This window comes from Mixophyes fleayi, chromosome 5, assembly GCF_038048845.1.
Source record: "Mixophyes fleayi isolate aMixFle1 chromosome 5, aMixFle1.hap1, whole genome shotgun sequence".
Taxonomy (NCBI): Eukaryota; Metazoa; Chordata; class Amphibia; order Anura; family Limnodynastidae; genus Mixophyes; species Mixophyes fleayi.
Window position 1 is genome coordinate 263,970,176 of NC_134406.1, and position 17,748 is coordinate 263,987,923.

Below are 17,748 nucleotides of genomic sequence, written 5' to 3' on the forward strand. Positions count from 1 at the left end.
AGAGGCTTATTGGTAGTCTAGTTGTGTTAGTAAGGGGGACTATAAAGAGGCAGTGAGTCCACGTACACAAAGTTGTTTTTGTTTTGTAGTAAATAATGGCAAAGAAACCAACAACATGTTCATCCCATAGATTGTAAGCAGGACCCTTTTATCTATGTCTGTCTGTATTACCCAGTGTTGATTTATTATTGTGTTTGTTCCCAATTGTACAGCACTACGGAATTTGCTGGCGCTATATAAATAAATGATGATTGCATTAAATGTCCGTAGAAAAGGTTCAATGCAGCTGTTCATTTTCATTATATTTCTTGCAAATTATACGACTTCCACAATGTCCACTAGGTGGCGCTGATCCCCCTATCTGAGAAGAGACCATGGGTCTGATTCATTAAGGCAAGTAAGGCAAAAAAAAGATTGTTTTCTCCTGGACAAACCATGTTACAATGCAAGGGGTGCAAACTAGTTTATTTTGTACTCAAGGAAAATATGTTCTATCAAGTCTAATTGGTTTGAAATATCTACCATGGAGCACAAAGTATATGCTGCAATAATGTGTGGGTTACATCAGCAGCCTAAATCCTCATACAGGGTGTCTGTGTCAGATGACGTCCAGTTCAAACTGTAGAAGCCGACTCTTCGAAAAACATAGATTACCGTACCCAATGTTTGATTGGGTGCAGTTCAAAGGATTTATGTAGGGTTGACAAGTAATAGTAGTGTTGACGTAAATGTACACAATGGCCAAGCTTTAAGGAAGTAGGCTCCCTCTGCATGCTGTGTCCTAGCCACAAGTCATCTGGAGATACACTACATGCCCAAGAGTGTGGACATCATTTCTGCCAATTTGACAAATTTCTACTGAACTCGTCAACTGTAAATGCTGTTATTGTGGAATGGGAACAACTAGGAGCAACGCCAGCTCAGACATAAGGTCACAGAAGTTCACAGAACGGGACCGCTGAGAGCTGAAGCGGGTAGTGTGTAAAAGTCATCTGTCCTCCGTTGCAACACTCGCTACCGAGTTCCGAACTAACTCTGGAAGTGACTCCATCACAAGAACTATTAGTAGTGAGCTTCATGGATTATGTTTCCAGGGCTGAGCAGCCGCACACAAGTCTCAGATCAACATGCGCAATCCACATTTACCTTGTTGTCACGAACAGCACTCACCTGAGTCTGCGTGACGCATATGTGACACAGGGTCAACCACAAAGACAACCACCTGGTCTGTCTAAAATGATTAAATCCTTCCCTATCTATGCCACAAACTAGCTTTGCGATACTAATTACCACCACCAAGGTTGTTTCGGATAAGAGCTGACACTCTTATTTAGGAAGCCTTCGGTTCTCCCTAGCATTAATCCAACACAATTTACTTTAATCAGAGTTCACTTAAACCACAAGGTTTGCACAGTTTCAATTAGGTAGCGTCTGGACCAAACTGTCGCGTGAATTCATAAGAACACAGAGACTAGAACTTATTAAGTGTAATTTAATATGGAAAATACATCCACAATGCTTAAGATAAAAAGATAATAAAATGACATACAAATATAGTGCAATTGTTTCTTATAAAATAAAAAGGATAAAACACAGAATTGATACCTCACTTAGAATCAAGTTTGTGGTGCCGGGAGGAGCAGGAAAAAATGGAACCTCTTCAATTACTCCCTCAGAAGAAGAAGAACCAGGAGTTACATTTTCAGTACAGTTTTAAAACCCAGCTACAGGGTCCACAGCCCCCCCCCCCTTTCCTGTGACCTTATTCAGCTTGAATCTGTCATTTACATACAACCCAGTCTCTGCAGTCGGCATGTCTGGGGCCTCCCAAACATGTGTGAGATTTCATTGTCTTGCAAGAGATTTCTCCAAAGGCTTTCCCATTTGCGTCCTGCCCTAAATGACATAAGGTGCTACCCTTATCTACCAGCCCCCCTGGGTGGTTTAACATACACAAAACCCCTTGATCTAACAGCTTCTAAGAGAACCATGTCCCACTATTTCTAGGAAGTAATTCACAAACATATATTTGCAGATTTATGCCTAAAAATTAGCTTGCACATGACACCTCCCCGTTCTAGAGGGTGGCAGGGAAATTGTTACCTACAAGACGATTTTCCCTGCTCACCTGACACAAGGCTTTCGTTCTGACGGGATAATCCATCTGCATTACCATGGTGGCTCCCTTTTCGGTGCTGAACAGTGAAAGTGTATTGCTGGAGGGTCAAACTCCACCGGAGCAACTTCCCATTGTCCCCAGCCACCCTGTGCAACCAGCTGAGAGGGTTGTGATCTGTGATTACCGTAAAGTCCCGTCCATACAGGTAGGACTGCAACTTTTGCAAGGCCCACACTATAGCTAAACACTCTTTTTCCACAACTGCGTAGGCCACCTCCCTGGGAAGCAGCTTCCGACTAAGGTATAGGATGGGGTGCTCTTCCCCTTGTTGATTCACTTGGCTGAGTACAGCTCCCAGCCCATAGTTGGAGGCATCCGTTTGCACTGTAAACCTCCGGTCAAAATCAGGAGCCTGCAATACTGGGGATTGGGTAAGTGCAGACTTCAATGCGGTGAATGCCTCTTCACAGTCTGGGGTCCAAGTCACCACTTGGGGCAACCTCTTTTTTGTAAGGTCAGTTAGGGGCTTAGCCAAGGAGCTATATTGGGGCACGAATTTTCGGTAATATCCAGCGGTCCCCAAAAAGGACATAACCTGTTTCTTGGTCTTAGGGGTGGGCCATGCAGCAATAGCATCTACCTTAGTTGGCTCAGGACGCAGGGTACCTCCTCCTACTCGATGCCCCAAGTACTGCACCTCATTCATACCAATCTGACATTTCTCAGGTTTTATTGTTAAACCCGCCCCCGCTATTTTAGCTAGCACACTGCTCAAGTGGATCAAATGTTCTTCCCAGGTCTGACTAAACACAGCAATGTCATCTAGGTAGGCTACCGCATGCCTCTCTTGGCCCTCTAGCAGGCTATCAACGAGTCGCTGGAAGGAGGCAGGGGCATTTTTCATCCCAAAGGGCATGACCAGGAACTCATACAGACCAAACGGGGTGATAAATGCGGACCGCTCCTGAGCCTCAGGCGTCAGAGGGATCTGCCAATAACCCCTACTCAGATCCATAATGGTTATATAGCGAGCATGGGCTAACCGTTCTAGCAATTCATCTATCCTGGGCATGGGATAGGCATCAAACACAGTAGCCTCATTTAACCTTCTATAATCCACACAGAACCGGGTTCCACCACATTTTTTGGGGATCAGCACTACTGGTGCAGCCCAGGAGCTGTGGGACTTTCTAATTACCCCTAACTCCAACATTTCTTCAATCTCCCTTTTCATATCTGTCTGCACTTCCAGGGAAACTCGATAAGCTGTCTGTCTGAGGGGAGGCTGATCGCCTGTGTTTACATGATGAACAACTAGATGTGTTTGTCCTGGCTTCCCTGTAAAATGATTCTGATAGGGCTTCAATGTCACAAACAGCTGATCTATCTGTACTTCTGTTAAGCTCTCACTACGCTGGGTGGTCTCTAATGATCTCCCACTCTTGGCAGAGGCTACTAAGTCTAACAAGGGGTCTGGCTCCTGGTCCTCTTCAGGTAAGCTACATACAGCTAATACAGAGACCCCCCTTTCGTGGTAGGCCTTGATCATGTTCACATGATATACCTTGTGCCTCTTCCGTCCCTCATCCCTGGCTACCACATAATTGACATCATTGATGCGTTGAACTATCAAGAAGGGGCCCTCCCAAGCAGCCTGTAACTTATTCTGCCGCATAGGAACCAATACCAGAACTTTCTGACCCACTTCAAAGATACGCTCCCTAGCACTGCGGTCATACCATTGCTTCTGCTTAGTCTGGGCAGCCTTCAGATTACTATGCACCATCCCCATTAGGGATTGCATCCTCTCCCTGAACTGCACCACATAGTGGACCACGGAGGTTTCGGGGGTGATTAATTTCCCTTCCCAATCCTCTTTGATCAGATCTAAGGGACCGTGCACCCTGCGCCCATACAGGAGTTCAAAGGGGGAGAAGCCAGTGGATTCCTGCGGCACCTCCCTGTACGCAAACAGGAGGTGCGGCAGAAACCTCTCCCAGTCTCTCCCCTGGGACTCCACAAAGGTTCTGAGCATCTGTTTGAGAGTACCATTAAAACGCTCACACAGGCCATTAGTCTGTGGGTGGTAGGGGCTGGCTATGAGGTGTTCCACGTGCATCTTTTTGCAAAGGCTTTGCATTAAATTAGACATAAACTGTGTGCCCTGATCAGTTAACATTTCCTTGGGGAATCCTACCCTGGAGAAAATGGATATGAGGGCATCGGCCACCTTGTCAGCCCGTATGGAGGAGAGGGCCACCGCTTCGGGGTACCGAGTGGCATAGTCCACCACAGTGAGAATAAATTGTTTTCCAGAGCTGCTGGGAATGGCAAGGGGTCCTATAATGTCCACAGCTACCCGCTCAAAGGGTTCTGCTATTATTGGCAGGGGCACTAGAGGGGCGTGTCCCACATCACCAGGCTTCCCCACCATCTGACAGGCATGACAAGATCGACAATAATTGGCAATATCTTTGCCCATTTCTGGCCAGTAAAACTTTTGCTTTAAGCGAGACTTAGTTTTCTTTATGCCTAAATGCCCTGCCAGCGGGACCTCATGAGCTACCCTGAGTAACCCTTCCCGATACATAAGGGGTACCACTAGCCGTTTCTCCATCACCCCCGCCTCAGGTACATCTCTGGCTACACTTTCCTTATACAACCTTCCCTGTTCCCAAAACACTCTTTCTTTATCAGACTCAGTGGGAGGACTGCCTGCTAGGCACCTCAGGGTTTCCAGTGTAGTGTCAGTGTGCTGTGCTTGTTGAAAAGCCTGGCTTCTCACTTGCTGCTCAGTGTCTGGTGATAAAGGTAAGGCATCTGTAACTGCATGTGCTGGAGGGAGGGGGGTTAGAGGGGGAGTTTCTGGGTCAGAGGGACTTTCTACCTCTCTCTCAGGAGTTAATTGTGAGGACCTATCCTTCTCTGCTTGCCTGCGTGTGACCACTGACACTGAGGAAATAGTTACATCCCCTACCTCCTTGGATACAGACAGTTGACCTAGGTCGGATACAATTGAGCAATCATTTTCCTTCTCACATCCTAGTTTACAGACTTCAGATACAACTGAACAAACATTTTCCCTGTCACATCCTGATACCTGGGAAAAAACATGGTTAGGTTCAGAGTCCACAACATCACTACTAGCAACATAACGAGATAACATCCTGCCTAAATCAGTTCCAAGCAAAACATTTGTAGGAATATTGTCCGATACCCCGACTTCCCTTAGACCTCTTCCAGCACCCCAGTCCAGATAGACCCGGGCCATAGGCACAGCAGGGTGTATTCCTCCCACCCCGCGCACAGCAATAGTTTTCCCTGGAATTATATCCGATGACCCCACCAACTCTGAACGCACCAGGGTAACATCAGCACCCGTGTCTCTTAACCCCACAGTTACCTTGTCACCGACAGTGACCGTTTGCAGATTGTCATTCCGGCTCACTTGGGATCCCGCAACACACAGGACAGCTGGAGCAGACCGGGGAGGAGGTGGTCCCACAGTGGAGGCTGTAGATGTCTTTCGGTCTGGACAGGCGGCACTGAGGTGCCCTGTCCTGTTGCAAATAAAACAACGGCGGGTATCTCCCTGAACAGGCTTGGCCCCCACCCTCCCAAAAGATGAAGAAACAACAGCAGGTGAAGGTGCTCCTCCGGGCCGCTCCCCTTTCCAGGCAGACTGTCCTGGCACAAAAGTTCCTCTTTTAGCTGCAGGGGCCCGGGTGACAGTGTACTTGTCAGCCAGTCTAGCTGCTTCCGCAGATGATGCAGGGTCCCGATCCACTACCCATTCCTTCACATCAGCTGGGCACAAAGTCAGAAACTGCTCCTGGATCATCAAATCTTGCAGAGCATCAAAGGTGGTGATCTGTAGCCCTCCAACCCACTGTTTGAAGGAAGCACACAGCTGGGCCACTAGTCCTGAATATGTGTCAGAGGCACTGTGTTTTAAATCTCTGAATTTCTGCCTATGCGCCTCTGGGGTGATGTTAAAACGTTGCAACAGGGCACTTTTGATTGCCTCATAATTTCCGTCCATCTCAGGTGGAAGATCTGCAAAGGCCTCTAATGCTTTACCTCGCAAACCAGGGGTTAGATATTGTGCCCACTGATCTTTGGCCAGTCCATACTGTCGGCAAGTCTTTTCAAACCCTCGCAAAAAAGCATCTACATCCCCGTCTTTTTCCAATACAGGGAAATTCTCAAGACGGGGTCTGCTAATACCAGTGTCTTTGGCTTCTAGCTGGCGTTTGAGCTTGGCAAGCTCCAGCTCATATCTCCTATCCGCCTCTCGCTCAGCAGATTCTCTTTCTGCCTGTCGCTCTGCTTGGCGCTCCGCTGCCTCCATAGCAGCGCGCCTCTCTGCTGCCTCCATAGCAGCGTGTCTCTCTCTCTCCTGACGGTCAGCAGCTTCCTTCTCCTGGAACTGCTGTATAAGTTGCATTTTAGTTGTAATGTCCGCTGGGCCCAAATATTTCAGGGCGGTTTGCATATAAACGTCCATAGCAGTGTCCACACATGAACCATTAGAATCATCCGAAATTAACCGTCCCTGGTTTTGAGGAATATCCACAGTCAGGTCCGCTCCTGAGTCCTGGCTATGCTCTTCCTCGGACACAACTGTGAGTTGATGTTCATCCCTCTGTACAAGAGCTTCAATCAATTGCTCCTTACTTTTGCCACTGGTGGGAATTCCTGCATCCTCACAATCTGAAATCAGCGCCTCCTTTGTCAAACGTTTATATGCAGCAGCCATTTCCTCAGTTTAATGCCAAATAAAAAAAGATAAGAAAAAAAAGAGAAGGGGAGGGAAAGAAACAATTGCTGTATGTCTTATAATGTTTTAAGCATTGAGTTTAGTCTCTGGTGAATTAGTCTGTATTTCCTCTCTCAGGGATCACACAACCCTAATTCACTTAAGTTCTTAAAAAAAAAAAATTAAAAATATATCCCACAAGCTTGCCACCAATTTGTCACGAACAGCACTCACCTGAGTCTGCGTGACGCATATGTGACACAGGGTCAACCACAAAGACAACCACCTGGTCTGTCTAAAATGATTAAATCCTTCCCTATCTATGCCACAAACTAGCTTCGCGATACTAATTACCACCACCAAGGTTGTTTCGGATAAGAGCTGACACTCTTATTTAGGAAGCCTTCGGTTCTCCCTAGCATTAATCCAACACAATTTACTTTAATCAGAGTTCACTTAAACCACAAGGTTTGCACAGTTTCAATTAGGTAGCGTCTGGACCAAACTGTCGCGTGAATTCATAAGAACACAGAGACTAGAACTTATTAAGTGTAATTTAATATGGAAAATACATCCACAATGCTTAAGATAAAAAGATAATAAAATGACATACAAATAGAGTGCAATTGTTTCTTATAAAATAAAAAGGATAAAACACAGAATTGATACCTCACTTAGAATCAAGTTTGTGGTGCCGGGAGGAGCAGGAAAAAATGGAACCTCTTCAATTACTCCCTCAGAAGAAGAAGAACCAGGAGTTACATTTTCAGTACAGTTTTAAAACCCAGCTACAGGGTCCACAGCCCCCCCCTTTCCTGTGACCTTATTCAGCTTGAATCTGTCATTTACATACAACCCAGTCTCTGCAGTCGGCATGTCTGGGGCCTCCCAAACATGTGTGAGATTTCATTGTCTTGCAAGAGATTTCTCCAAAGGCTTTCCCATTTGCGTCCTGCCCTAAATGACATAAGGTGCTACCCTTATCTACCAGCCCCCCTGGGTGGTTTAACATACACAAAACCCCTTGATCTAACAGCTTCTAAGAGAACCATGTCCCACTATTTCTAGGAAGTAATTCACAAACATATATTTGCAGATTTATGCCTAAAAATTAGCTTGCACATGACACTTGTAATGTCACTTCAGTACAGGAAGCCAATAAAAGAGAGACGTATGTTAAATTATTACTTTAAATGGCAAATAAGCCCCATCAGATGTAAGTATGAGATCTTATACAATGAGTGTACAACTACCACCCTGATGCCATCAGCCTGAAAACAAAAGTCAAACTCACTGGATATTAAATCAAATACTACAAAGCAATTAAGGATCAACGGAAACAAGACAAGTGCAGGATCCTACAACTGCACCAAGTCATATGATTATAAATCTAACATACTGTTTACACACAACAAGCAAACAATATCATACATTTTCTAATTATTATAGCATTCAAGGCAAGCAGATTAGGCATAAATATAAACAAATTACTGTATCAGCAGCCAATGTATTAACACTGTAAATATTATTATTATTATTTATTTATAGGGTGCCACTAGGTATCCGTAGCGCTGTACAGGGACAGACAGAAACACGGTACAGGGTGAGACAGCACAGTACAGTTAACAAAAAGCACAGTAACTCGGAAGCTCAAAGTACAGCTAGATGAGAGGTGAGAGCCCCTGGGGGGTAGAGAGAGGGGTAGAAGGGCCTCACGGAAGAGGCAAGGAGCTGGAGAGCAGAGTTAAGGTGGTGGAGAACAGGAGGAGAGGAGGCCCTGCTCGAAGGAGCGTACAATCTAAGGGGAGGGTAGGAGGAGGAAAGGGGGAGAGCGGAGGCAAAGAAGGAGAGAGGGGAGAGGAGAGCGACGAGGAGGGAGGAAGGTACTATTGATATGACTGTTGCAAGACTTTTAGGTCATTAACATTTCATTTGTTGTCTTTTTTTTTTTTTTACTCTCTAAACTACCAGAATTTTAAAAACAAAAAGCACCAAGTACATGTCTTAGAACATGGATAGACTACCCCTAGTTAGAGAAAGAACTCAATACACAAAATATTTCAAGACGACAAATCTTCAGGCTGGTAACATAAGCGCTGTTAAACACGATTAAGTATTTTCTATTGATTTTCATTTGTCTGAATGTTGTCCAAGTACCTCAACCGTACACTGTGTCTATCTGAGCTTCACCTTCAAGAATCTAAACCAGCAGAAGCAGTATAGTCTAATTGGAATATTGTTACCAAACAAATACATTGTACCTAGACGTGACTTTTCCTAGCTTCAAAGAAGAAGCCAGATTACTATAAAGAGAAAAAATGGATGAGGTTGATACTGTATCACTAGAAGGCAGCCTTGTTCCAAACCAAAGTCACTTTATTTCGCTCTGACGTTTCATACTCGTGCCTTCAAACATGTAATGTTACAGTTTATTCTATAAACACCTCCAAACGTCACAAATAAGTACAACACATCACAACACACGTAGGGGTAAATGTATCAAACTGAGAGTTTTCCTGCGGGTTTGAAAAGTGGAAATATTGCCAATAGCAACCAATCAGATTCTAGCTGTCATTTTGTAGAATGCACTAAATAAATGATAGCTAGAATCTGATTGGTTTTTCAAACCCGCTGGAAAACTCTCAGCTTGATACACTTACCCCATAGTGTAATTTACACAAAGGATGCTGTTATACCGTTAGGGCAAAACAGACATGTTTGGAAGCCAATTAAGGAGTTTGTTTATACAAATTGTTACATCGAAAGAAAGAGATGGACAATTTAGAATGACCGAGGGATAGGGCCGTTTAGGTCTCGACGGAGGAGAGTTGGGAAATATCACAATCTAAATGCAAAATGTTTTATAGCGTGGATCTTTTATACCAAATGTATAAAATGAGTGTGGTACTTATTTTGTATTTTATTTTACAGTTGAGTTTTCAGAGAACGCTTGAAACTTTGTAGACCAGAGGAGAGTCTTATTGTGTGAGGCAGGGACTTCCATAGAGTGGGTGCAGCCCGAAAAAAGTCCTGTAACCGGGAATGGGAGGATGTAATGAGGGTAGATGAGAGATGCAGATCTTGTGCAGAACGGAGGTGTCGAGTTGGGAGATCTAAAAGAGAAAGGGAAGCAAGAATGACCTTCATGGTGAATACAATAATTCCTAATTGAAGAAATCAATTACTTGTCCTTTTTGCAACCATTAAATACTGGAATCTATATCAGCACAATTTAACCACAATTCTGTCACGATTGTTATGAATTACTTATATTTAGTAAGTAATTCCGCACCTACGCTGGGAGTCTCATGTCATAAAGTTTGTATATTTAAAAGTGAATAATAATAATGAACTATTAGTGCAGAACTACAAAGCGGCTTAGATCCGCGAGGGATAGTTAGCTCTTTACTAACTGAACTATTAGCCATACTTGCCAACTCTCCCGGAATGTTCAGGAGACTCCCGAAATTCGGTTCAGTCTCCCGGGCTCGTTGGCATTTCTCCCGCATCCTGGATTTCACCGAGAATCGCTTCAAATGACGCGATTCTCGGTGATTGACGCCATTTTGGAGGGCGGGAGGGGGCGGGACGAGGCCAATCGCGTCATTTTGGCCCAGCCCCCCGCAACGTAAATTAAGTTTTTGCGGGGGGCGGGACCAAAATGACACGTTTGGCCTCGTCCCACCCCCTCCAGTCACGCCCCCTCTCCCGGAAACTTGTTTCCGAGATTTGGCAAGTATGCTATTAGCTGTTGGATGGCTTACTCAGTATAACAAAAAGATTTCTTCTACTGATTTTGGGATACTTTAACAGGGTGACATATAATGCTTTAGTACAGTATTAGAATATAGCATAATTCTTAGAGGGATAGTTAATTTAGTATTCAAATTAAACAATTCCATGACTCACTATCTGTGAGAAACAGGAAATCCACTATAACTAGAGGCTGTTCTATATCACATTATTGGGCAACTCATGATTCACTTCCAACCTCACAGTATGAGAGTGCAAGTGACAGGAACCTAATCAGTGATTATTCTCTGTGTTTTACTATCTGTGATTATTGGTCAGCCCAGCATAACTTGGAGCTAATTTATAAAATACTATCAGATAATTTACAATTGTGTTACAACCTCACAATATAAGAGAGTAACTAAGAGCTCTTCCATCAATGATCATTAAGGATCTAACTAGCGCTACCATTGTTCTCCACTTATATAGCAATTCAATAATTATTGAGTCTTACTTTGTGGACACATTGTAATGCATTATTCAGATAAATATTATAATAATGAGTCTATTCCCGACGTACATTTTGCAAATTTTAACAATTCGCTGAGATGCTTTTTCCATTTGGATAATAATAGTTTACATTTTATAAAAATATACATAACATTGTGTTTTTAAATGACTGACAGCTACACTTAGTAAAATTCAAATTGTTTAGTGTTTGTGCACCACAATATAACACGTGTTTCTCTTTCTTATCCTTCAGTGAATTCATATTGTTTAAAGTGGTAGCACCTCCCCTATGATTATATAACATGTTCTGATAGGATATTACCTGCCAAATACGATATAGCTTTAAGATTTGGGAACTAACAGAAATAAATCTATTTATATATATCTAGTGCGGCAGTAATATAATTTGTTAACGATTTAGAGATAATTCGAATTCAAGCAGGTAATTCTCCTTCACTTTTTTTTCACTGAACTAACCTGTATTGAGTAGCTGGTGCCCACATTATAAAAAACACTAATTATATGAGGTAATTAAATAGAAACAATTCATCATCATCATCAGCTATTTATATAGCGCCACTAATTCCGCAGCGCTGTACAGAGAACTCATTCACATCAGTCCCTGCCCCATTGGGGCTTACAGTCTAAATTCCCTAACACACACACACACACACTTAACCTTCTAGTGTGTTTTTGGGAGTGTGGGAGGAAACCCACGAAAACATGGAGAACATACAATTTCCATAAGGCCATTGTTGGGGATCAAACTCATAACTCCAGAGCTGTGAGGCAGAAGTGCTAACCACTGAGCCACCGTGCTGCCTTATGGCAATATGGTGAAAGTGTACCTCTCGACTGCACGCCATTGTGGGAAGCAATTTTTTTTGCCCGCACCCAAATTTAGTCTGTGAATTCACGAGTAACCAGTGAAATAACTGAGGAATGAAGAACAAAGTGAATCATTGATAAAGTTGCATACATAGAAATATTGCTTCAGCATCTAAAATGGGCACTTTTATTGTTAACAGGTATATAGCAATAAAATATTGCTTTGCAAAAGAATAAAATAGTGAATAGGTGTCAGTCACTTGCAGGCAGCCAGTTTGTGGACTCTCACTGCAATCGATAGACTGCATTCTAAAGATTAATGGTTCAGCCAAAATGGCGACCTCCACTGTGAATCAGAATCTGGTAGACTTGAAAACATTTCTGCAGTACATATATAATATTAAACATAACAGACATGACAATTGTTAGTGTGTTGTACCAAGGTCCATGAAATATTAGACAACCGTTGAGAAAAATTGTATAACAAAGTTATAAGTTAGTCTATGGTCTGTGCAGGTCGCTTATTTATTTTTTTTAGTTGCACTTTTTGCAGTAATTTCTTTAAGTACATCATGTTTTCGGAAGATGTTAAGTGTTTGGACCATGTCTCTGGGTGCTCCAGTTGAGAAATACCAGGGATCGTGGTCTGTCAACATGTCTGGACTTGCGCTCCAGGCGCCAGGAGCACCTAGGAATTTATAACTTGACGCTGGATTCTCCTTCATTCATCTGTAATTTCTTCATTTTTTCTAGATGTGGGATGGATCGAACGTTAAATCTTATGACAGAAGATGCAGTGTCTCAGTTTTCTGGCTTTTGCTGTGATTTAGAGGGCTTCTCTGGTGTGGTTTCACAGCTCTTCTCCTGCTCCTCTTTTTCTTCTCATTTACAGCAGTATCTGTGGGCTCATACTTCATTTCAACCATGTACTATTCAAGTGGAACAACTTCCTGTTTCTAACTTTCTTTTTTCATGTTCTCTTCAGAATTATCCTTCAACTTCTTCCAAGTATCTGCAAGAATGCTTCTCAGTTCCTCTAGTGGCTGTGCACCCCTGCAGCCACGGCCTCCACACATATTGCAATAACTTTATCCAGCTGCCCATTCCGCTGCTCAAGACGTGCTGGACACTCCCAGTATCTGGAGAGCTTCCTTGCTTCTAGGACATTCTGGATCTGTTTCTCGAGTATAGAAAGGACTTCTTCCTTTGGACAACCCACATCAATTAATTTCTGACAAACTCCAAAGATCTGCTGAACTCTTAATGTGAACACCTCCTGCTCATCCTCTTCTGCCATGGTTGCCCAGTACAGATGGAGGAGTTCCTTTATCGGTTTTAATCTCAGGCATTGCTTTCTGTACTTTATATGTAGAAGGTGTGACCACATAGATGTGGGGCCTCTTCATCACCTTTCCTTTTAATGCACTCCATTATGCCAGACGAACCTGTCATTCTTCTGCCGGGTCATTCGGTCTAGAGTATCGGCTAGTGGTGGACAGCTGCTGGTCTTTCGAGGACTTGGCATGGTGTTTACAGGATGAGTTGTAGCGCTTTTGTTGCTCTTTAGTTTTTGGGTTACTTTTTGCAGGTCCATTTTTCAATATAGTTTTAATGGGTTGTGGAATCTGCATAATTCCACCAATTGACTTCTTTTGGTCGCCGAGCAGTCACCGGTTCTGACTTGCTCTTGATGACCAGATTTGTGGACGCCCTCGATTGTAACGAGAACGGTGGAAACATTGGCCTTTTCTGTTTGACATCACTCGCAGAAGATGGTTATGTTAGGGGCTCCTGGTGACTATAGAAGTTTTGGTTACATTTTCTACATTTTTCTGCATGATCCTTTTACTTTCTACAGTCTGGCTTTTGCCATTTGTGACTTCAGTGGTTTTCCTAAAAGAATGAGTTTTGCACTGAACCATTTTCCAATGATAAGCTTCAAGAACAGCCTTAACTTGTTGGTTTGGTTTTTCTTTTGCAGATTCCAGCTTCACCTTTTCATCTTTCAGCTGCTTCTCTGTAAGAGATTTTACTCAAATTACTTATTCTCCCATTTTGTGTCGCTGTGTGTACCGCAATGAGCATGTAGCAAATAAAAAAAAAAAGTCAGAGAATTGTCTGAGGTGGTCAGACAGAAGATTGTAGCCAAACATGGACAATCTCAAGGCTACAGATCAATCTTCAGAGACCTTGATGTTCATGTTATTAGAAAGTTTAAGGCCAATGGCTCTGTAGTTAAACTTCCTGGAAAGTGAAAACTTGGAAGGAAAATTGCAACAGAGGATTATTTGAACGGTGGAGAATGCATCTCGATCTACTGCTAAACAGATTGAAGCTGGCCTTCAGACACAAGGTACTTATATGGTAGGAAGGCCCCAATGCTGAGGGAGAGCCATGAGAAAGCTCAAACTCTGCAATCTCCTCACCCCCCTCATATCCCATTTCCCTCTCTGCTACTGACTTCACCTCCTTTTTCTCCTCCAAAATTGAGGCCAACAGACTTGACATCTCCTCTCTGCCCTCTCCTGTCACCCTCTTAACTCCACCTTCCTCCAATAACCAACTCTACTGCTCCCAACACTCTACCTCGGGTGATAAAGTCGACCCCCTCATCCTTTCCTTTACTCCGTCTACCTGCCACCTGGATCCCATCCCCTCTAACCTCTAAACTACTTGAGTGGGTTGTTTGCAACCATCCCTAGGCACCTCTCAGACAATTCAGTGCTCGACCCTCTCCAATCCAGTGTCCGCCCGCTCCACTCCACCAAAACTGCTCTTGCCAAAGGTACTAATGATCTTCTCTTGGCTAAATCCAGGAGTCACTTCTCCCTGACCTGCGGCCTTTGACACCATGGACCACCCCCTCTTGCTGCAGACCCCTCTCTCTCTCGCTCTGTCCTGGCTTGGTTCACCTCTTACCTTGCTAACCGCTCTATCTCTGTTTCCACAACTGGCTCGCTCCCCATCTCCTCCCTCCCTTTAGGATTCTCTCAGGGCTCTGTTCTCGGCCCTCTAATTCTTCTCACTTTATACTACCTCCCTGGGTGCTCATCTCCTCCTTTTGGTTTCCAATATCACCTTTATGCCGCTGACATTCAACTCTACATCTCTTCCCCTGATTCCCCCCCCCCCTCCTCTCTCGTGTATCTTACTGCCTCTCTGCCTTTTCCTCTTGGATGTCCTCACGCTTTCTCTAAACTAACATTCCCTCCTTCTAGACTCTCATCCCACCTTGAACTCTCTATCATTGTTAACAACACCATCTCTTCAGTCCCCCAACTCCACTGCCTGGGTGTCACCCTTGACTCCTCAATCTCTTTTGCTCCCCTGCAGTTTAAATCCCCTGACCAATCCACCGCAAAACAGCCATCCAAATGGCCAAAATAAAAGAGGTGGTTGTGAGTGGCGAGATTGCTCAAACTGATGCTGTTTGAGCTATTCTGTCATTCAGAACATAAGAGAAAGCATCATTGACATTTTAATTATTTGGAAAATAATTATTTATTAACGGACAAAATTTATTTAATATTATTAATATTGAGGGAATTTTTTTTTTTTAAGGGGACACTATTATAGCATTATATTATGTGGCAAATGTGAATATATAATATTATTAACTGATTGTTAATGGTAGATATAATTATTTATGTTGCACAATTACATAGTATCCGAATCATATAATTAAATAATTTTGTCCCCTTAATATAATGATTTTTTTTTCCTCCTCATAAGTTAATATTAAATTAATTTGCCACTTAATAAATAATGATTGCCCAAATTAAATGTCAATGGTGCTTTCTCTTATGTTCTGAATGGCAGAATAGTTCAATCAGCATGTTACAGCTATCAAACCATTCAGAAGCAGGTATTAAAACTGTCCTGTCCTGTCTTGTGGATGGCGGTTTCAACCAAACTGTCGGCGGTTTAGCTTTTTCAATCCGCCTTACTTTGCCATTCATTTTAAATTATAGCCTTGAGCTGCCCTATAGTAAATGTGGCGGTTTCAAACCGCCACCAAACTCCATTCTTAGTAAATCTAGCCCTATTTGTAGCTCTTTGATACCTCCTCCCCTGGATACAGCAGCAAGGTAGGAGTTGTACTGATTTGGTGATTATTGTGAACATTTTAGCATTGTTGGATATTTTCTTTTACACTTAGCAAGATATTGTAAATTGTTATATTTTCTATATATGTGTTTATGGTATGTACGTATGTGTGTGTTTATACTGTGTATATGAATATACACACATATTATTATTATTATTATTATTATTATTATTATTATAGTTTATAATAATTTTGTTTATAATAAAAAAAACGTGTGGATTAACAGCATGTTTTTTTAATGTTTAATGTGGCCCAGCCCGCCTGTAAATGGGGCCCAGTGGTTGTGACAAGGGGGCAGCGCTGTTAATGAAAAAAATATCCTGCAAAAAAAAAAAAGAAAAGAAAATACTTACCTTGCGGTCACGTCAGCTGGCGCTCCGGCTCCCTCCCTGGTCTCCTCCTCCGTGCGGTGCTCGCAGTGAATGTCGGGGGTGACGTCATCACTCCCGACATCCATTGCGTAGCGCAGCACAGAGGAGTCACCCGCGCGAACTATCAGCAGCAGTGAAAGATTATCCAGTATCTTATTGTTGTTACTCTGAATTTGGACTTTCTGCACCATGCAATTATGAACTAGCTGTGTTCTCTGTATGTATCTAATATAAATATTAAGAGATGATTGTATTTTTAATATTTTAAACCATTTTAAATGTGCAGTGCTGAGTAGGGTGACAATATCATCCACTGTTACCCTCATCGGAGGCTGCTCCATGAGCCATTTTTCCCCGCCACCCTATCTTTAAATCACTGTAGATTTCTATTAGTCCTCCTGATGCTACCTATATCGGTGACCATTTCAAACTGGTCAATAAAAAAAATGATTCATGGGTGCAGAAAGAAAGAACAAAAAAGTTTTTGGCATTTAATTCCCCGAACCCCACTAAGGGGCAGATGCAGGTAAGTTAAATTGCAGCTGGTAATGGGACTGCTGCTTTAATCATGATTCTGCAACAGGTTTCCTAACTCTTACTAACTTCATTTCCAAGTAAGTTTAATATGTTAACTATGTTTTCTTGGATGATCAGCTATCGTTAGTGTTAGTGTATTTTATGTGCGGCCCAAACCAACTCGTCGTCTTGCAATGTGGCCCAGGGAAGCTAAAAGGTTGGACACCCCTGGTTTAAACATTGTATTTTTTTTGCAGGTAACAATAAATATAAACTTAATTTTATCGATAATTTACATTTTTATTCCTGTGAGTGGTTGTGTAGGTAGGGGCCCCAGTGCACTGCTTTGCCCAGGGACCCATAGGGGGGTATTCAATTGACCGTGTTGTCATTTTAACGCTGTTTTTTATAATTTACGAGCGGGTTATCTTTACCCGCGATTTAATTCCATTTTTAATGCTTTATTCTTTTTCATCAAACGGTCCTCTCGCGCTCCAGTAGAAGGTCTATTGAAAGTATAGGGTATGCGAGAGGCAGCCACGTTAAAAGCAATTCAATTGTTTTTTAACACGTCGCATTAAACAGGCAAATATGCTGTTTTATTTCGCACCTCTTTGGGGTGTGTTAAAAGTAAAAAACCTCTGAAATCTATTTGAAATTATGTAATAATGAGAGAAAAAAATATAAACTATGTTTATCACTAATGCCTAACATGTAAAAGTTGATTTTCTTGTGAAAAAATAATGAATAAAAAAACATTAAAAAATAAATAAATAAAAATCACTAACTAAATATATTTATGTAT